Here is a 23145-nt window from a genome sequence, read left to right on the forward strand (position 1 = left end):
ACAGTATTTTAAGGCAGGCGATTACGAATTATTTAAACCACGTTTTTCATCTGTCACAGATTTTATAATCATTTTGAAATGGCTGCTTTATCTCGAGGAAAACGAGCGGTAAGTGTTATACAAAACAAAATCTTAATAGCAATTTGATCACTTTTGCGTCATTTGACAGTAAGAATAGTAATAAATAGAGGATAATTTCTTTTCCTACGTTAGGCCTAATACCTGGTATGTTTTTTAGTGTGGTACACACACAAAAAACAACCCCAAAACAACACTAACAACATTTTAAAAAACCCACAAAAACGAGTGCCGTGCCGAAGCCACGGGCTAAAATGCTTTATTATCATTTTTTTTTATTTATAGCATCAATCACAAATTGAAATATATACAGTATTAGCGTTGGAAAGGAAAGTTTTCTTTTTGTTATATTTTTTTTTCTCACCCTAGCGAAACACTTTCTGCAAATGACCTTAATAAAGAAAAATAATAAATTAACCTAAACCACTTTGAATGTCGACCGTATCTTTTATTTACACGGCATCATGCGCGGAAGAAAATACCAACTGAACCGGGATTTCAGACAGCAGATGAATTGAAGTTGATTCATTGAACATCATTAGCAATTGTACAATCAAACAGATGCAACAATGAAAAGTGGAACTATGAAAAATCGAGAATGTTAGATTTGCGAAGGATTTATTCCGAATCATTGTCTGCTAATAGAGAATTCATGTCAGTTGCTGTGTCGGCGATGCCCACACAGCGCGCCGTCCAAATGTGAAGTTGCGTTTTGCTGACAGACATAACACTGTGCCATAATTTATCTGATGGCATGTAAAGAAGCTGCTTAAATTATAGTATTTAAAAGTTTCTTCATTTTGTAAGAGCTCAAGAAATTAATTCTGGTTTGAAAGACAAGATGACGGTAAAACTCAGAAGACGTAGCTGTACAGTACCGTTGGTGTTGGAGACGTCATAATAAAGGTAACTGCGTTAACTTCGCTTTTTGTTTGGTAATTTGTTGGATATTATCTTTTGCTGATCTTCTTTGAGCTTGGAGTAAATTTTACATTCTGAACATTTTTATTTGCACTTATCTGCTTAATATGTATTGCTGGGATATCATATAGAATATGAAGTCAGTATAATGGTACTATATTACATATTTGAATGATAAAAGAGTGGTAAATGATATAATGATAAGCTACAAAATAAATAATTTGCCCAATATCCCAAATATGTTAATTAAAACAAACATTGAATGTAAATTCAGATATAATGAGCAGTTGTAAGAAGTAAGAAATAACATTTTATCCATTGAACCTGTTATGTGTTATCATCATCAGTTTTAAAATAAACACATGGAGACAAGTTTGCTTAAATTCTAAAATTAACACACACACACACACATATGGTATTTTAATCTAATACAGAAATGGTGACATTGATATATGCAGACCAATATTTTTTTTCTTATACAGATATAAATTAAAAAGCCTAATTCTGAGAGTTTCACCTACAACATTCATGATGGGAAAGGGCCACTAATTAAGAGCTGACATATGTGGAAGAAAAATACCATCCATGTTGAAAAGGGCTAGAGGTAATGTGAGAAAACATAATTTATCAATCTTATTTAACATTATTGTTGATATTTTATCTCAACTGGTCAAAAGGCTAAGTGGGTTTATGTAATGGTCCAGAGTGTGTTATTTATTTCACATCCCCTTCTGTCTTTCAACAGTAAGAAATTAGCTACTTTGGAGTCCATAGTTCTGATCAATTTGTTTATATAAAACTTGGTTTTGGGCTTAAATCAACATCTTGGATAAATCTAATAATGAGCAAAATCCAAGTATATACATGTGATCATGTATAAGATTAGTTGAGTTTTTTAACCAGCCTAAAAGCCATACTTCCACAATATAGGCTAAAATCATTAAGTTGTCCTTGAAGTTTGATGAGTGTTAACCATTAATAATAATAAGGTGATCTTTCATCTGAGTATGTTACCACCGCATGCAATATTTATACATGTAGTGCAGTTTTTACTAAACGTAGAATACATGCTTATATAAATGAGATCTAGATTGAAGAAGTGAAGATGCATACAAATACATGAGGTTATAACCACTACTGCTGATTCAAGTTTGATCATGCTTGGCCATTGGGCTTATAGAGTCAAGTTTCACAATGATGCTTATTATGAGTGTGATAAAGGTATGGTAGTGAAGTGACCTTGCATCTGATTGGCAGAGTTTCTTATGATTTGCACAACAGTGTTTATGATCCAATTTAGATCTGACTTGTTTAATTATTTGCTTGTATGTCTGAGGCTATAAGCAAAATCTATGCATATAATGTGGTGGTTCTACATCTCACTAGCCATTCTTGCTACTGCTCTTAAAACTATTTCTCATTAATTTCATCAGACTTGGTGAATAGATTTATCTCATCAAGATATAGCAAAAGAGCAATTTTGTAAAAAAAATATTCATTCATATTAAACTCAAATTCTGCATCTGATTGGTTGACCTTGCAAATAATATAAGGGCTCTATTTCTGACAAAAAGATTATTTTGATCTAATGTAGCAGAAATGCTTATATGATCAAAACATTGAACATATTTGATGACAAATAAGAAATAGTTTTTCATGCAAATTTGATAAACATTGATAAATCGGTTCATATCATTAAAAGCTTGGAAGAGTTTGATTACATGTGAGACCATCACATATTAATCATTCTTTATTTAGAGAATTATTTTTGTCAGGATTTAGTAAAATATGTAAAATCAATATGGACTGGTTTTGTTATGTACAGCAACACTAGTTGTTTACTGAGTACTGAGGGAATTGGAGTAAGGCAAGGGTACATTGCAGTAGGTAACCTGGTTGACTTGATAACAGGATTTTAACACAAACATTTTTATCAGGAGTCTAGCATACTAACCATTGATTCACTGCAGATCCTGCCCCCATTAGTTACCTTTTAATACATAAAGCATTTGGGTTTTTTATGTCACAAATCCCATAGGGATTAAAATTAACATCATAGGTCTCACTGGATAGTTTCGTATTTTGACATCCCTCTAATTTTTAAGGTAGAAGGCATGAACCTAATTATCACAAGCCTAGCATTTATAAATTTACACATAAGCTAAATCTATAATGTGGTTCAGATTTACTTTGAGTTAGGCATGGAAATAGGTTGGCTTGTTGGTGACTGCCTGTCACAGTTAGATGAGCATTGGAGATCATATGCGTAACTTAGTCTGCAAATGAGCTGCGGACTTTTATTTGTGTCTGCTACAGAGGTAAATATAAAAAAATCTTGATGGTAGAGGGGTGATGAAAAGTATGCTAATTTGTTATAGTACTAGTGAACTTTATTCATGCATAAGGCACATACTGATTCTTTTAGTTGCCTTGTCACAGAAAAATATTGAAAATAGCTATTTCTAGTAAAAAATGAATGTAAAATGTACCTGCATCCTTTGACCCTACCAGAACCAAACTAAAAGCTCAAATTTGTGCAGCTGCTTTTGCTCATCACAAACATAATTGGGAGTATAACTGCTAACCCTACCCTCTAGCACACATTTCATTCATTCATTGGATTAAAGTCACGTGCACCTTTCGGTATGTGCGACTGTTTAGTTTGTACACGTTTGTGTACTTTTTGAATTTAGCGATTAACTTATACAATGCCCCCAAGCAAGCAAGCCGAAGCCCAGGTGCCCCAAAAGGTCCCGCCCAGGCTCTCATCGCTGCAACCTTCTCCATCGTTGTACTCCGTTGGTGGTCTGTTTCTGCATCCTGCATCTCCTTCCTCTTTCATTTCAGGCAGTAACCGAAGCACACCAGCAGCAGTATTATGAAATTTTCGTTGCAATCAATGCCCAGTTCCCTATATTTATTGGGCTATTCCTGTACTATCTTGCCAAACATGTGATTGTCACATACGCTTCAGATATTCCTGAGTTGTGAATTTTCCGATCTTTTGTAAGGTCTATTAAATTTTGTGTACTTTGCGTACTTGAATTTTCCGAAAATCTTTTCACATCTAGTAGGCTTTTAGTAGCCCTTTATTTTGTTTTGGAGATCTCAATTTGGTTAAGTATTTCGTACGTGTGGCTTTAAACCAATCAGTGTGTTTCAGGGCCAGTAAGTTGTTGGTCAAAAGAGGGCTTTCGTGGGTCAGAATGAAAGCCCTATGTGGTAAAATTTGTTTGTAAAAAAGAAAAAAAAAAAGAAAAGAAAAGAAAAAAAAGGTGGGTAGGGAGTGTGTATGCTATATTTGTGTGATGGCTATAGACATTTTTGTTCGTTTTTCTGCTTTTCCCACATATCCCGACAACACACATTCACGCTCACTTTCTCATTCACACTTATAAGTAGATGTGGGGGGGGGTGGCCTTATTTCTTTTGTTTGATTTCGGGAAGGCAATTCTTTTCATACTGGGGGGTGGGGGTGGTTTGATTATTTGAGGCATACTCTTTTCATTGTTTCTGCCTTCATTCCCCAAGGTCTGCAAGTGTCCTGTTCTTTCTTCTTTTACTGCCTTAGGACGTTTAACTTCATCCTGTGCCTTTTCCTGCTCTTCTTTATTTCAGCTCTTTCTGCCTTATCCCGTGTCCGTTTCTATTTTGGTCTTCTCGTCCTTTTGATACTGCCATGTTCGCCGTGAGATGTTTTCTTCGAGGGAGGTGGTTTGATTGCCTTTGTTTCCCTTCGCTTTGACCACTTGGCTATTTACCTGTTATTTTTGTTTAGCTTAGCTATTTGTGATTTATTTTAATGTATATTTTTTTTATTTTTATTTTTTTATATTTTTTTAATTTTTTTTTGATCCTACGGGACCTAGCATGCCGTTATAATTCCGAAACAGTGATTTTGTAATATTTTGTCCTTATCTGGTTTTTATTGTTCGGGTTATGATCGGCTGTGCCAGTCTGTGAACCCACGATACCGAGCCGGCCGTCACAATTCCCAAACAGTGATTTGTAATATTTTGACTGGTCTTTGATTTACTTTTTAATATTTTTTTTTTTGTTTTTTTTTTTTTGTTTTTTTTTTTCCTTTTTTTCTTTTTCTTTTTTTTTTTTGAACCTACAGGGCCTAGCATGCCATTATAATTCCAAAACAGTGATTTTGTGATATTCGTCCTTATCTGGTTTTTATTGTTCGGGTTATGAGCGGCGGTGTCAGTCTGTGAACCCACTAGCCCGAGCCGGCCGGCACAATTCCCAAACAGTGATTTGTAATATTTTGATTGGTTTTTTTCTTTTTTGGTTCGATCTTTTAGGTTTATTGGTTTTAATTTCTTTACATGGTCTCTCTTTATACCCAACCCTTCATTCGGTTTAGATTTGTCCCCTTTTGCCTATTTTGTTAATGAATGTCATGATGTTATTATAGGTCATTCCTATGTTATTGTTTTTTGCCACAAGTAACTCCGGGTATGTCCACCGTTCTCCTATTTGTTCCTGTTGAGATTTTAGTTCGGCCCTTTCCTGGTTGTATTTGGGGCATATATTTATTAAGTGTGCGATTGTTTCTGGAGTTGGGCAGTAGGGCCAGTTTTCGGTTGGTCCCCTTTTTATGTGTTTCCCTGCGCATCCTGCCAATAGTGTTTTACCTGTTCTTATTCTATTTATTATTGTTATATCATATGGATTTTTGAAGGTCGGACTTTCGACTTTTCTACTTACTTTTTTCATCATCGTGTGTATTAGACTGTTTGCATCCGATTTTTCCCATAGCTCTTGCCACATGTCATTGATCTTGTCCCATGTTATTGATTTCAGTGACGCTGTATGCTATATTTTGGGCTTTTGGTTCGTTTGTGGCGTTTTTTGCTTCTGCATCTGCTTTGTCATTGCCTGGGATTATGGATGTGAGAGGGTATCCATACGAATTCAACGTGTTTGTTGTTTTTTTCAATCTCTTTAAGTAGCGATCTTGCATGATTAATCATATTAGGTCTGCTCTTGGATTGGTCTGTTGCTAACGATTGTAGTACACTGTAAGAGTCGCTTAGAATGACTGCCTTAGTTGTGGGGTATGTTTTGACGTATGTTAATGCCATTAGTATTGCCATGAATTCTACCGTGTATATAGCGCATTGGTCTGGGAGTCTTTTTCCAACAGCGACATCTAATTTTGGGATCACTATCCCTGCTGCAGTTTTATTTGGATTTTTGGTTTTTGATCCATCTGCGAAGATTTGCGTGTATGTCTCGTATTTGTTGTCAATGTACGTTAGTATTGATGCTCTTAGTCCTATCGGGTCATTTTGTTTTTGTCCTAGTTTACGTAAGCTAAGATCTATTTGTGGTGTGGGACAGGTCCACGGGGGGTCTGGGTAGTACCTTATTTTTTCTGGGTTGATATTTGCGATTTGAAATTTCCTTTTTAATTCTATAATTATTTTCCCACTAGGTATTTTTTTATTTTTTCCTTTTGTATCGAATGGTTTGTCGCATGCTAAGAGGGCTTGTAGCGTGAGGTGGTTGGGTTGGTGTATTGATATTCGAGTCGAGTATCGCAGCATCAATTCCTTCCGCCTTAGGTCTAGCGGGGGTTCTCCTACTATTATTAAGATATCTTGTGTGGGGGTACCATTTAGGACGCCGGTGCATACCCTTAGCGCTTTTGATTGGACTGTGTCTAGTTTCTTTAGTAACGTGGCGTTCGCCGCTCCATATACCTGGCAACCGTAGTCCAATTTTGCTCTTATAAGTGCTCTATATAGGGTAACGAGTGTTTTTTGATCAACCCCCCAATTCACCCCTCTGAGGTTTCTGTGGAGGTTGATGTCTCGTTTGCACTTCGTTACGAGTTCTTGGATATGAGCTGCCCACGTGAGTTCATGGTCGAATACCATACCTAGGAGTGTCGCTTGTTTTTCGAATTTGATGGGTACCCCCTTTAGGGTTAAGTTTGGAGTGGGTGGGGGGTGGCCACCTCCCGGATTGAAAACTATGCCTACTGTTTTTAGAGGTGACAATTTAAATCCCCATTTATCTGTCCAATTTCCTATATCGTTTAGTCCTTTTTGTAAGTGCTTGGTCGTTTCTCTGCTGGCTGGGTTGCCAGTTTTCCATACGGCGCTGTCATCGGCGAATTGGGATAAGTCAAGGTGGTTGGGTTTTACCGCTGTTTCCAGGTCGTTTATCATTATATTAAATAAAGTTGGGCTGATTACGCTTCATTGTGGCGTGCCATTTTCCAGTTTGTATCGTTCGGAGTAGTCTTGTCCTAGTCTGACTTGTATCTTTCTATCGGTTAGGAAGTTAGCAATAAATTTGTATATATTGCCAGTTATTCCGTATGGTTTAAGTTTACTTATCAGTCCCTTAGTCCACATTAGATCATATGCTTTTTCCATGTCTAAGAAGATGGCTGTAACATATCTGGATTTTTAAAATTTTTCTCTAGATGCTAATTTGACAGCGGTTTCTAGTCTCATGAGTTGGTCTATTGTGCTTCGGTAGTTGCGAAACCCGCTCTGTGTATTAGCTAGTAGTCCTTTGCTTTCTAAATGGTATTTCAGCCTGTTGTTTACCATAGTTTCCATTATTTTACATATATTGTCTGTTAGTGATATGGGCCTGTATGATTTTATATCGCTTGAGGGTTTTCCAGGCTTAAGAATCGGGACCACTACTGCCTTTTTCCATCTTATAGGTATGGTACCGGTTTCCCATATTTTATTAATGAGGTTAAGTGCAATTGTGACAAGTTTTTTGGGTAGGTTCTTGTACATTTCATACCCCAAAGTATCCTCCCCGGGGGATGTGGTCTTTTTGCCGGCGAGGGCCTTTCTCCATTCGGCTTCTGTAAACGGAAGGTTTAGTGGGCCGTCATTATTTCCTGCTTCCTTTATGTTGTCAGAGTTGCTTTCCTCAAATTGCCTTTTATGATTTTTAAACTTATCCTCTAAGTTGGTATTGCTACACATGTTGGCGAAATAGTTTGCGAATAATTCTGCCTTATGTTTGTTGTTTTGTCCAGGTATGTTGGGGGTTATTGATTTAGTTTTGCCTCTCATTTTTTTAATTCTTTGCCACACCTCCTTCGATTTTGTGTTAATATCTAGTTTTGAGCAGAATTCTCTCCATGAGTTTTGTTTAGCTATCATAATAGTTTGTTTGGCAGTTTTTTCCTTTTCCTTGTAGTAGTTAAAGTCCCTATTATTTTTAGTTCTTTTGAATTTGTTTAGAGCTCTTTTTTTCTCTTTAATTGCTATTTTACATTCATTATTCCACCAGGGCACCGTGGGTTTGGGTGCTACTCCTTTAGTTTTAGGAATTGTTTCTTGGGCCATTGTGTTAATGGTTTCTATTAATTTGTCATTAAAGGTGTCAATGTCCCGGTGATATATGGTTTCTGGGTCGATTGAGTCACCTATCTGTTTGAACCTAATCCAGTTGGCTTGTTCGTATTTCCATCTTGGTGTGAAGGACGCTTTATTTTGAGGTATTCTAATTTGTATTTCTATATTTATAAGGTAATGGTCACTTCCCATAGGGTCGCTTTCATCAACTTGCCAATCAGAAATGCCTGTTAATCTTGGTGTGCATAGAGATAGGTCTATTGCTGATGTGTGGCCTGTTCTGTCATCTATCCGGGTGTGCATTCCGTTGTTTAGAAAAACTAAGTTGCATTTTTGTGCCCATTTTTCTACAATTTTTCCTTTAATGTCCGTCTTTTGACTCCCCCATAGTTCATTGTGCGCATTGAAGTCCCCGCATATTACCACCCATTCTCCACAGTCTTTAATCATTTTGATTGTTTCGTCTGCACTTAAATTGCGCTGCTCATTTGTTTCATAGAGGTTAACGATTAGTACCTGCTTAGTTTGAGCGGTTATTTTGACTATCTGTATTTCGAAGTCATTGGGCGGTCTACTATCTGTTAATTTATGCATTTCTGATGTAATTCCATCTCTAACAAAGGTTGCTAACCCCCCTCCTCTTGCTGTGGGGGATCGATGCTTTAGGTATTTGGTGTTGTAGCCTATGATGTTTGGGATACGTGAGGTATCATTTAGGTGGGTTTCCTGTATGCATATAACATCTGGTTTTCTTTCCTGTTCAAGTATTTTGTTATTTAGTTGGTCAGCGTGGGCCCTAAGGCCGCGTGCATTCCATTGCCATATTTTGATTTCTGCTCTGGAATCCATCTCTAGTGCAAAAAGTCTTAATAGTTTGTTTAATTTACTGTTGTTTTCGTTTTATGCGTGTTTCCTACCAGTGAGGGTGCTACCTATTTATTTTGTTTTTGGTATCCTGATTTTTGTTTTGGCCTGCTTATAGTTTACCCCATGGGAGATCATATATTCGACTATTAGGGCTTCTCTAAGAGCCCTGGGGCATTCTGCGTGGTTTGGTTTGTGGTTACCACTACAGTTAGCGCAGTGCTGATTGGTGGCGCTACATGTTTTCCGGTCTGGGTGGTGAAGACCACATTGATTGCACTGGAATAGGTTTCCGCAACTCTTAGAGTAATGCCCCCAATTTTTGCAGTTGCCACAGAACCGTGGTTTGTTTTTGAAAGCAAAAATTTTTTTAGCCTCGAGTTTTTCGGCTATTTTGATAGTTTCTGGGGTGGCGCCCTTAAAAAAGAGTACCACTGCAGTGCTATCCTTTCCCCTTCTTGTTTTTAGGCGGATTGCTTTCTCTACTTCCTGTCCTTTACTCCTTATGTAGTCTACTATTTCATTGGTTTTATTTTGAGTTGATACGTATATGACTCCTTTGTTGTGTGTTTTTGGGGGGTTTGGGTCTATGTGTTGTTTTGTTCTGTTGTGTCTAGTGACCTGAACATTTATTTGGTCTATTCTTTCAATTTCCATATATTTGGCAATCTGTTGTTCAGTGGTGCATTTGATTATCAGCAAGTCGTCTCTAGTGCTTTTAAGCGTGAATTCTCCTTGGTGATGTTTGTTCAATTGCCATGCTATGGTTTTAAAGGCTAACTTCGTTATTTTGGAATTTACTCCCTTGACGAAGAGAGTCAGTTCAGCGGGGTGTTTCTTGTTTTGGATATTTTGCAGACTGGTCTTTTTTCCCCTGGTGTTTGTCTCTTTAGCTGACTTTGTTTCGTTGTCCATAACCGGCTTGCTGGGTCTTGTATTCTGACAGTTAGTGTGTTCCTTATTCTTTCTAACTGGTATTTGGGATTTGGTTTTCCTATTATTCTTACCTTTTGTTGAGTCGTGTGTGACTGCTTTATTTGTGGTAGGGTGAGGGCGTTCTGTTTCATCTAGTAGGTTCTCAGTTTGAGTCCCCTGGCTGCTAGTGTTTTTAACCAGTGTGGTCTGGGTTGTTTTTGTGCTTGTTGAGTATTGTTCCTCAGTTTGGGTACTCATGTCGGATGTAGTTTTGCGGTTACTCGGTAGATTGTCCACATTCTCGTTTACGCTTGGTGACAGGTAGAGTCTACTCATCGAGTCAGTTGGGGTCGAGTTGAAAATTGGCGTTAAGAACTGTATCTGTCGTTTTTCTCTTAGGGGGGATGAGACTGCTTCGGAGTAAGTTTGCCTTAGTTTATCTGCCTTTAGGTTGACCAGGCAGCTGAGATAACTATTTGATGATGTGACATTAATTTTGTTGTTATCCATCTTGAGTTTCTTTATTTGATGTAAGGTATATATGACGGGATATTTCTTTAGTTTTAATCCTGGGTTTGTTTTGATTTCTTGCAATTTATTTGAGTTTAATTCTAGCTTAAAGCTATCTGTCTTAACTATACTTTATTCTACTTAGTACTATGAAAAAGCAACAGCTGTAAGGGGATATGCAAATAGCTTTTATTCTGATTTGTGTAATTAATTATTATATTACTATTATCCAATTTAAACTTATTGAAAATTATTTTCTAGCCAAATGGTCAAAGTAAAAGGTTTTACTTACCCCGATCCAATTTTCTTTTTAAGATCTTTTAGAGTTTTTAAATACAGCCTTCTAATTATATAAGTTTCATTACATTGGTCAATAATTAGTCACATGTGATGACACTTGTAACTAATCAAACCACAGCAACTGAGAGCAGACTAAGCACTGATATTTATATGGTACAGTGGCAATATACAGTCTGTCTGCCGCAACACATGAAACAAACTGGACAAATCTGAAAGCCTTGAATTTGACTTTATTTATCTGTATGGTAGAACAGAACCTGAGTTGAAAAGCTTTTAAAGAAAGACCTTGATATCAAACCTAATAATAACTGCAGGAGTTATATTATGGATAATTAACCATTCTCTCAGTTTCAAACTGGGCATTCCATCCCATGGGGTTCTAAATGTAAACCAAGTGTAACTGATATCCTAATGAACTGTAAAGACCATAGCAGCACAACAGCAGGGGACCAGGTATGTCCAGATCCAGAAATCACAGACCAGTTTCAAACTGATGATGAACCACATAAAAATTACACATCTGCTAGAACTTATGTTATGAAGATAACTTAAATTGCATTATTATTAATCCTCCTCCTCACATTCATCATAATTGAGATGCATCATATATGTTTTATTGTAAAATAGTTTATGCAACATAATTCAGTGAAGACCTTTGCTGCCAATTTACCAGTGAACCATTTGTTTCAATGAACATATTTTATGTTGTAACAAGGAGCATCATTTAAACATTATGATACACTTATCATACCTGTATATGAAATCTTAATACTAACACTTATACTTGCAATACTACTACTAATAAAAACACCTGCATTGATAATTTGATTATGTTCAATTGGACTTGTATCTAAATGATCACCAGCTGTATGAAAAGACATATTTTAATATATAGATATTGGATGGAATACTAGTTACCACAATTGAATAGTCATATGATAAATGATATATTATTTTAAACAATTTATATTTGCAGTGAAACATACTTTTACATTATTTTCACTTAAATTTCATTTATAGAGCAGTATACTCTGCATTCATTAAATTACTGAAATGGTTATAATACAACAACAAATACTGCAACTTCCAGAATCACAAAAATCAAAAGATATAAACAAAAACTTCCCTACATGTATCAACAGTTGTCACTTAATAGACAGAACTCTGAAGATTTAGAATAGGATGTTAACAAATTAGGTATTCAAGTTAAAAAGAAAAAAATACCAAGTAAGCTTACTACCAAAAAATCAAACAATAACAGTGAATTTTAGTACATTCCCAGGAAACAGAATATATGATTTTTCTTAACTTGATCTGATACATCTTAAATCTATAGAAAATGATTCATATTGTATGACTAAAATATTATGTAAACAAAAATTCCATCACTTTTTTCAGATGCAACATGCATACCCCAACCCATCCTTCTTGATCATAAAGTATACCAGCATTCCACTATAAGATGGGGAGCTGTAGTGGCTCAGTGGTTAGCTTTCTGGACCTGTGAAATAAGGTAGGTTCAAATTCTACCATCAGACCAACCTGGGTTAGCTACCATGGTGTGTCCTTGGGCAAGGCACTATACTTAAAGTGCCTTGGCACTAAATAACTTACTTGTGTTGGTTTACCATAAAAGGCCAAACCAAACACAAAAAAACAACAACTTTAAAATATGAGTTTTGTCAATACTAAGTAATTGAAAATCATACTGAAGAAATGTTTTTGTTAATACAGATTAATGGATCTAAAAAATCTCTTTCTTCTGCAGGAGTTTAAAATGTTAAATTAAAAAGGTCATGGTACACATTGCTTTGTTCGTACACATCAGGCTCCGTAACCCATATCCAACTAAAAATTTTAGTAGAGTCTGAATAAAACATATTTTAATCTGGATGATAATATTCTTTCTCCATTCATATATTACACCACCAAGATTGATCCAAATAAGATTACATTTTACTATAACACTGAGGATGAGTATGCCTCTTAACAACTTACAAATGTGGAGAGAATGGAGTTAAACTGAACTTTGATTTCTTTTCAACCATAGCACAAGATGATCATTTATTATGAAAAAACCTGAATAAAGTTGGAGTTCATAACCATGACAGTCTTGATACAATATAAATTCAATATATTATTGTTGTCTTGAGGTATAGTTCTGTATATTACAATCTCACACAAGATCAGGGTATATTTTAGTACCATACAGTTAATTTGGGATTGTATTAATACCTATTCTGGTGAATGAACATTAAATAAGATTTACTATTTTGGAACCAGTTGCAATAAAGTTTACTAAACAAGAGAAAATATGACTTTACTATAATATCTAAAATGTAAAATCTGCAAACAGAATACTTGCTTGACTTTACACTTCAACTATATCATAATATTTATTTGAAATGAATTTATACAAATGGCATTAAATTTGGTTTCAGGCTGGTAATGACAATGGTAGTAGTGAATAGGGACGGTCTAGGGACTAGGGAACTTCCATGTTAAAAAGGGTATATCCACTCTGGGGACTATGTAATTTAACATGGGAGAAAGAAAAAAAAATATCCATTCTAGGGACAAGGGGAATTTAACATGGGAGAAAGAAAAAAAACTATTCACTCTAGGGACAAGGGAAATTGAACATGGGGAATAAATCGTGGGACTGTCTTGGGACTAGGGGAAATGGAACAGGGTCGGGACCCTATTTTAATAAGGTCCCGACCTGATGGGTCTATGAAAATGGAACAGGCGAAAATTGAAACAGGGAGGGGTCTCTATTTTTTTATTATTTTTTTAAACAAAAAAATAAAAAAAGGGGTAGGCAATTGAAAGTCAAGATCTTTTCGAGAGATAGGAATGGCCCTGAAAAGGGCCTTTGGTTTTATGTTAATATACCCTTAACATAAAGGGCATCTGTGACATCTTCTTCTTGACCTTAGGCTGTGCCTGACTGCAGGACCATAGATTAAGACTCTTTTGAGGCATCCTTGATGCTCCACATAAGATTCTTCGCATCCACAGGCTGGTGTCTGTCCTGTGGATAACTGTCCAGTTGGATCGGACATACATTGATATGTCCGTCCGGAACATCATCGAAGACACAAGCGTTGAAGATTGTACATCGGTCCACATGTTGGGGTGCTGAGTAACAGGTGAAGGAATGCAGTGAACTGTACTTATTTATAGGGGGAGGAAGGATTGAAACGGATTGAGTTTGTTGACCAATCCAAACACGCGTTACAAAATTCAGTCAGCCCACGTCCAATCCGAAGAGAGCAGTCTGTGACGTCACATAGTCTATATAGATTCGCTAGCGCCTGTGCGTAGTCAATCTAAGCGACAGTTTTTCAACATGACGGAAACTCAGAAAACGATCAGTTTGGGTGCACTGATGGTGGAGACTACCCAAGGGAACCCAGACTTACTTTCAGAAGAGGTGAATTGGGATTTTGTGGATTTTTTTACCTTGCAAGAATTTGTTCCTGAACCTTCGTCACCTTCTCCTTCATTACCGCACATGGAAAATTTTAGACAGAGACAGAAAGAAGAATTGGAGAAATTTATACAACAGCAAAAGGAAGCGGAACAAGCTTTTCTCCTACAGCAACAGCAGCAAGAAGAAGAGGTAAGAAAAAAACAAGAAGAAGAAGACGCAGCAGCAAAGAAACAAGGGTGTCAAAATCAAACGGTCACGGTACTGTTAGACATTTTAGTTAAGAAGTCTGAAACAGATGTATCAGACTTCTTTATTACGGCCGAAGAGAATACGACCTTCCCAAGCTAAACACTCCAACCCTGTGACTACGCCTACTGCACCATCCTTAGTGATTTCAACGAAATCATCATCAACAGTACGCAGTCCAGAAGTAGGCCTTGGCCATGGCAAAGGCTTAAGACAGTTAAAGTTGATTGTTTAAACTCACCCCTTACACCAAAAAAGGCCCTTTTCAGGGCCATCCACGTCTCTCGAAAAGAGATAGGCTTTCAATTGCCAATAACTAAAAAAAAACATTTTACCCAATAGTACCTGTCTGTGTATGAGTGTGCGTGAGTGTAGGTTCTTATTTTAAAATCAAAACCCAAAGACACTTACCTTTTATAATTAATTTATTCTTTTATAAATATTTACAATTCACAATTCACAACAGAGCACTTTAAAAAGTTTATAGACTTATTCTGTCTCATTGTTCACTCTCTGTTTTTTTAATTTCTTCACCGTCATAGTCTTTTCCTCCTCTTCCTCCTCACTTTCTTCCCTTCTTTTCTTCTCCTGTTTCTTTTTCTTCACCTGTCTGTTTTCTTCCTCTTCTTCTTCCTCTTCCTCTGAAGAATCCCTCTCTTCTTCTGACTCCTCTTGTTTCTTTTTTGGGCAGTCTGGTGACCAATGTCCTTTTTCTTGACAATAATAACAGGTATCTTGACTTTTGTCTCTTCTAACCCCTTTTTTTTCTTTTTTGACGGTCTGGACACTCTGAAGACCAATGCCCTTTCTTCTGACAGATATAGCAAGTATCTTGACTTTTATCTTGAAAGGAAGGAGAGTAGTCCCTCGGCTGGTCTGAAGAGAATTTTCTAATGACCCCTCGCAAAGCTCTGATGAAACGTTCAATCTTGGTAGTCTCTTCCATTGTTGTGCTCAGTTTGAGAGTGAAATGAATAGTGAAAGGACAAGACACATACCCTTTATATACGCTGGTCTGCTATGACTATAAATTAATCCATGGTGTTTAAACTTTAGTCATTTGACTTTTTGCTATCGAGATGAAATGATCCAATTCATTTGAGAAGAAAGAAGAAGAAAGTAAGAGGCAGAAACGTGATCTATCGCCTCGTACTAGGGCTGAAGTCTTGGCACAAATTCATGCCAGTGATTTTGAAGAGGACATGAGTGAACCAGAATCCAAACCCTCTAAACAAAGTTTACCACCCTTAGTCAACCCTGAAAAGTACTATGACATTCGAGAGACGGAAAAGCGTCCCTCTAGAAAATTTAGAACTACGGCTTACAAATACACAGTGAAGTTTAAAGATTTCAAGTCTGAAGTACTGTTAGAGAAAGCAAAAGGGTTCATCACCGACATGTGGGATTCTTTGCTCACCACACTCAAGCGACAATGTCAACCCAAAGAAGATGATCGCTTGAGACTTTCCATACAACATGACGGCTTGAAATCCCCTGTTTGGATCGAGTTTAGCAGCCCTGCAGAATTGACCACTTCCAAAGTCATGGACAAGATTCAACACGTGCAACAATCTAATGACCAGTTTGACATCACCGATGGAAAAGCCACACTGGACATGACCCACGTCTCTCCTCCTCAAGGGACCGGACAATGCAGAAAGACCTTATTGGTCAACAACCTTCGCATTACCAAAACAAGTCTTGTCCAAATTAACAATTTTCAAGACCACATGTGTTTAGCCCGAGCCATCGTGGTGGGATGAACCTATGCCGACAAGAACGACACGGTAGAATGGAAAAGAGCCTGGGAGAACATTCGAAAATCGAACCGAGCCAAACAACGAAATGAAGCAGAACTTCTGTTACAACAAGCATGCCTGTCCAAAGACACATCCTGTGGCATTCCTGAGATGCAAAAATTGCAAGATGCCCTAGCTCCACGATACACCTTGAAAGTGCACCCTCAAGAAGTGCGCGGGTCTCTGTTGTTTCGAGGGAAAGACTTTAAGGATGGAAAATACATTCACCTCTATCATCACGATGACCATTTCGATACCATTACCACTATCACTGGATTCCTGGGATACAAATATTACTGTGAGAAATGTGACTTATGATGGTTATAATAATCGAGAGCAACACAAACATTGTGGATCGAAATGCTCAGGATGTTTGGCCTCTCAACCCTGTCTGAGCGAAGGGCAAGAACCAGTGCATTGTCCTGCTTGTCTGCGCACATTTGTCAGCCCTGCCTGTTACCAACAACATCTGAAGATGCAAGGTTCACAGAAGAAATGTGCTTGTCAACTCCTGAGATTGTGCCCAATGTGTGGACAAGGTCTATGTATCAACAGTACCAAGGCACACGTATGTTCAGGAAAGAAAAAATGTCACATTTGTCACTGCATTGTGGACTTGGAACACCAATGCTACATACAAAAATACCAATCCCAACCAGAGAAAGAGGATGGTCACAAGAAGAAGAAAGGCAATTTCATCTTTTTCGATTTCGAATGCATGCAAGAGATCAGTATTCACATTCCTAATTTCTGCGTGGCTCATCGAGCGTGCGAGAAGTGATTCAAGAACCTATCTTGAGTTATTGCCCTCACTGCAGTAAGATTCCTGGAGGGCGTGAAAAAATCTTTCAAGGACCGAACACACTAGCCGATTTCACACAATGGGTCTTAGACCCCATCGACAAGACGTGGAGCCAAGAGGACATCGAACATTATTATGGAGATTGTCATTGTCATGCCACGGTGATGGCTCACAATTTCTCCGGATATGATGGACAGTTTCTTTTGAGATGTTATACGGAACGTGGCATCGAGCATCCTAAAATCACTTTGAACGGAGCCAAAATCATTTTCATGCAAGTGGGACAAGTGCAGTTTAAAGATTCGATGAGCTACTTAGCCATGCCTTTGAGTCGAATGCCTAAAATGTTTGGAATGACAGAAATGGCTAAAGGGTACTTTCCACACTTTTTCAATACAGAAGCCAATCAACACGCCGTTCTACCCCATTTGCCTCAGGCTCACTATTACGACCCTGACAACATGCGTACCGAACGAGAAACTTTCTACGCTTGGTACCAGGCTCACGCCTCCGACCCTTTCGACTTTCAGGAAGAAATGCTAAAGTATCGTCGTTCCGACATGGACATTTTACGGCGATGCTGTGGAAAATTTCGAGAACTGTTCATGGAACACAGAGGGGTTGATCATTTAAAAGAGGCTTGCACCATTGCCAAAGCGTGTTCCTTAGTCTACCGACAACGATTCATGCTTGAAAACACTGTGGCTGTCATCAGTCCTCAAACGACCAACTATGTCAAACGTCAATACTCGGTCAAAGCCCCATGCTGGTTGCATTACTTGTGCGACAAGGAAGACAAATGGATTCAGCATGCCCGCAACGGACAGGGCGAAAGATCATCGGAATGCATTTGGTCAATGGCTGGGACTTAGAAAACCCCAAGATCATGTACGAGTTTAACGGTTGCTTATTTCACGGATGTCCCGTCTGTTACCCTGACCGCGGCACTAAAAATCAGTTCTTACAACGAACCATGGAAGACTTGTACCAGGCCATTTGTCAGCCACGCCTAAAGTTAGAACAGGAAGGATACCAAGTGGTGGAAATGTGGGAACACAAATACAATCACCGTTTGAACACCGATCCCGAGTTTAAACGCCTCATGGAAAGTTACCAGTTCATGGACCCCCTGAACCCAAGTAATAGTTTGTACGGAGGAAGGACCAATGCCACCTGTTTGCTGTACCAAGCTGACAAAGAGAAAGGAGAAGAAATCATATACTTGGACGTGTGTTCACTGTATCCCTACGTGTGCAAATATTGTTGCTTTCCTGCAGGGCACCCACAATTGTTCACCGAACACATCGACCTAAAAAACATTCGACAATACGAAGGCTTGATCAAGTGCAAAGTTTTGCCTCCCACGAACCTATACCATCCCGTCTTACCTCGCCATTGCCAAGGCAAACTTATGTTTCCTTTGTGCCGTACTTGTGCTGAAACGTGCAACCAAGATCAACCTTGTCATCACACCCAGGAAGAACGGGCCTTGACGGGGACATGGGTCAGCGTAGAATTGTTCAAAGCTCTGAACATGGGATACCAACTGTTAGAAGTGTACGAAATTTGCCACTTTCCCAAGACACAATAATTCCACAAGGGTGACCCCACGCAGAAAGGCATTTTCGCAGACTACGTGGATGCCTTTTTGAAACTGAGCAAGAAGCCAGTGGCTATCTGTCCTGGTGTCACACTCCCGAAGACCAAAAGACATTCAGAGAGAAATTCTGGGCACAAGAAGGCATTACTTCAGATCACATTGAGAAAAACGAAGGCAGGCGATCGTTTGCCAAAGTGATGTTAAATTGCTTGTGGGGTAAAATGGCACAATGACCGTGTTTACCCAAGACGGAGTATTTGACCGAACCTTCCCGCTACTTTCAGATGATTCACGACAAAGCCAAATTCATGAAACACGTGGACGTCGTTCGTGAGGATTTGATCTTGGTGAATTACGAAGAAGATCTGAACTTTGTAGAAGATGACCCCTTTGGAAATGTCATCATTGCAGCTTACATGACAGCTCATGCTCGCTTAAAATTGTATGAAGCTTTAGAACTGTTAGGGGAACGTGTCTTGTACTTTGACATGGACAGTTGCATTTATATCGATCACCCGAGTCAACAGCACCCTGACATCGAAGGAGACCGTTTAGGAGCCTGGACAGACAAGCACCCCGATGACAAGATTCTAAGTTTCGTTAGTGGTGGTCCCAAAAATTACGGCTACGAATACTGGGCCAAACAAGGAGAAGTGCACACGAAGTGTAAAGTGAAAGGACTTACTCTGAATTATCGTACCAGTCGAGTGGTCAACTTTGGCATATTGAAAGAAGCCTTGCAGTCTAGAGATAGTGACCACCTATCAACCCAACAAGATTGTACGTTTACCCACACACCACATCGTCAGTCGACCCTTGGAAAAAGTCTATCAAATCGTGTAGCAGAAGCGAGTGCGGCTTCCCACCCACTTTACTTTGCCGTATGGACATGTCGGTATAAAACATTGGTTGTAAGAGGATAGCCACCCACCAGAAGGATGACTTCGCCGCAGCAAGAATCGAGTGAGAAATCCAGTGAGAACTCCAAGTTCAAACCCTACCATTTTCCAGTCTTCTTACCTGACTATTGTGATTGTGCCCGTCGATTGGACATGTTTCAAAAATGGCCTACGGATAGGGAAGGATTACCTTCTTCGTATGTTTTAGCTAGAACAGGATTTGTCTACTTCGGACCCGAGTCAGGATTGGGATACGAAGTACAGTGTTTCGCTTGCGGACTGAAGTTACGAATGGATCTATGTATCTACAAAGATTCAGCTATTCTGGAACATACTCGATGGTCTCCGCACTGCCCTTACCTTTCAATGGCCTTTCCACCCATTAAACTACGGTACAATTATGACGGTACCTTAGAGATGGTACCTTCCAAAACTAGACGTAAACACATTGCATCCTATTTCATTGTTGTTTCTTTTCCACATAATAGCTTATTTTTTATAAAATGTTAAACTTTACTAATCTTTTTTCAAGATCACTTTAGTTTGCAAAAATACATCTTGTCATTTATTGGCATTCTACATTGAATTTTGTAAACTAGCTATAAACCTGACCTAATTACTCAACTTAACTGCTGACAGAAACAGTCTACAGTAAATGTATTTCATTTCTATAGCTCGATGGATAAACATTACATCTTTTAAAGCTGTGCACAGAATAGGCCGACATATCACGAGTCAGGAAAACATGGGGGTGGTATCCCCTGTGTCCAAAATTAATATCATTTTGAATAGAATATTCTAGTGACAATTGCCTCTTTTCAAATGGTAAGCATTGCTTTTTTTTATTTTCATCAATCTGTCAAATTCGGTATGCATTTTGCTTTAATATTTGAGATGGAAACCTTAGGTGCATAGAAATGTCAGACAGCATTGTACATCATGGATGGTGTCCAACATACTTTTATGATCATAAAACAAAATCCCATTTTTTAGTTATGGCCACTGATTTAAAAAATATTCATCCAAGCTAAATATAATAATAATAATAATGAGGACTTTGTATAGCGCCTAATCTTTAGAAGCTCTAAGCGCTTTGCAACATTAGACAACATAAAAACATACACAATGATATGATTACAAAAACAAACACCATGAAATTAGAAAACATAAAAAACATGCTGAGAATATTTAAGGTAGTTAACATTATTAAGTCATTAAGTTTGTTTTTGTAGTCAGAATAAGTAGTTTTGAGAGCACTCTTGAATGGGATCACTGCGTCTTTGTGTCTAAGTTCAGTGGGCAATTCATTCCATGTTGCTGGGCCCTGGTATGCAAAAGAATGCTGTCCATGTGACTTTGTTTTCATAGTGAGAATAATGAGTATATGATTGTCGGAAGAGGAGTGTAAGTATCTTGCTTGTGTGTACACATAGGTGAGGTCGGATAGGTATGTTGGACTAGAGTCTGTCAGTGAAACGTAGCACAGAGAACTAATGTTGTGTTTGATTCTGGATCGAATGGATAGCCAGTGTTGGGTACAGAGCAGCGGGGAGGTGTGCTCTGATTGTGGTACTCTAAGTATGATCCAAGCAGCTATGTTTTGAACTTTTTGAAGTCTCTGCAGTAGATATTAAGATGAACCAGACAGAATTGAGTTACCATAGTCCAGTCTTGAAAGCAGTAATGAACACACAAGTGTTTTAGTGGCATCAACTGAAAGATATCTGAGAATGGAGCTGATGCGTCTCAGCTCAAGATACGCAGCCTTGCATATGTTCATGACATGTTGGTGCAATGTGAGAGTACTGTCCAGAGTAACACCTAGGTTTTGTACTGATTGTGTGAATTTAATGTTGGTGTTGCTGATATTTATTGTGTGAGGTAAAGGATGTGAATGAGAAAGTCTTTGATAAGTAAGTATGGCTTGATTTAAATTGTGTTTTTCATGTGACTTGCCAGAGATTTTTAAATGAATTGATAAAGTAACTTGAGACACATTTCAAAGTACATGTTTTAAAAATATTCCATTGATTATTGCTGGCATTTAGAAAAATGCAATGCATCCTTTGTTGTGAAACTTATTTTAAAACATTGTATTACTCATGCAGAAGCCTGCTTGAAAACTAATGGCAAAGCAAAGGCAAATGGAATGGAAGAGACCATATCAGAGACCCTCAATTATGCACCCAACCAACGCAGAATGATAAAAAACAAGGTAATCCAAATGACTCTTATTTCATCAATATTGGATTCAGTTTAGTCTTTTAAAGCATAGTATTTGCAAAGCGGATGCATTTCTAAACTGATAACAAAATCAGCTTATCCTATTGCCCAGGACTATCAGAGCTAGAGTCCAGCTAACTACAATATGCATATATCTTGTCTGATCGGACAAGTGCCTCCATTTGGAATTTTTATTCACATGAAATATTTGGATGAAATAAATTCATCTTTGTGCAAATTGATTGCACCATCCACTTGCCAGAAATGACAAGTAAGTGCAAAGTTATCTTGTATCATGGCTTAACGATAGTAAGGGAAGCACAAGTGCAGTGAAGAAAATTTCATACATTTTTATAATGCTGATTAACATGACTTCTGCATATGTAACTAGTGCTGAGATGATATGACTTTATTTAAGCATTACAATTTTGTTTTAATTTGCAGGTGCCTGAGCAGAAGAAGTAATAGATAAACTTTACAGTGGAGTTGGAGACTGATTCTGTTCATAATCTTAATTAAATCTAGAAAATAAACATTAAAGTCATATTAAAATATCTGTTGTATTGTTTCCTTCTTTCATTTTTCTCTTAAAAACAAATGTCTGAACCTTTAGTCTGTAAATTCAGTGGATTCCTTATCAGCCCATCTACTTTTACTTTACACCATGCTACTTTAAAAAAAAAATGAATTATCCCCATTGGGGTAGGTCCCCCAAACCCCCCTACCTACTTTGTCAACTTACCTGCCACATTTAAATCTAATGGAAGGCCCTGCTGTAAAGCCTGTTAGTAAAACTACCCAACAGGAGGATTTCATACATTTGCAACTCCTAGATGGATGGTAATGTTTTCATTTTTGTAATGTAGATTTGGACATTCTTGCCACCAGTATGGAATATGTGTTTCAGAAACACAAGCAGCTTTCATCAGATTTGCATATAGGTTTTATATGTTGTGAGTATGTTGTAGGAAGTTTTTTTAAATAACATCATATGAGATGATGCCAGTGGAAATGGCAGAAAAGTGTCTGTATTGTTCACCAACTACACCTTGTTCTTACAAAATGTGGCTGTTACACATTCCCATGATGATGTCACTGACAGCCATCAGTGAGGAATGCCCCAACAAGCATAATACAAATTGCTTCCATTGTAATTGTTACAATTCCATTCTGACCACTCCGGTGTCCTAGTGGTTAGAGCGTCCGCCT

The 23145-nt window shown here is 37.9% G+C and overlaps 1 long non-coding RNA gene across 1 annotated transcript; it reads left to right on the plus strand.

Annotated features, from left to right (window-relative positions):
* The first annotated feature begins 588 nt into the window (after positions 1 to 588).
* LOC149801520 (uncharacterized) lies at positions 589 to 22438 on the plus strand. The gene is made up of 5 exons (XR_016420467.1): positions 589 to 984; positions 1482 to 1603; positions 12330 to 12444; positions 21822 to 21928; positions 22381 to 22438. It is a non-coding gene; the product is annotated as an uncharacterized LOC149801520 (long non-coding RNA).
* Positions 22439 to 23145: the final 707 nt, after the last annotated feature.

Source organism: Sinohyriopsis cumingii, chromosome 4, assembly GCF_028554795.1.
Source record: "Sinohyriopsis cumingii isolate HCF-2022 chromosome 4, ASM2855479v2, whole genome shotgun sequence".
NCBI lineage: Eukaryota > Metazoa > Mollusca > Bivalvia > Unionida > Unionidae > Sinohyriopsis > Sinohyriopsis cumingii.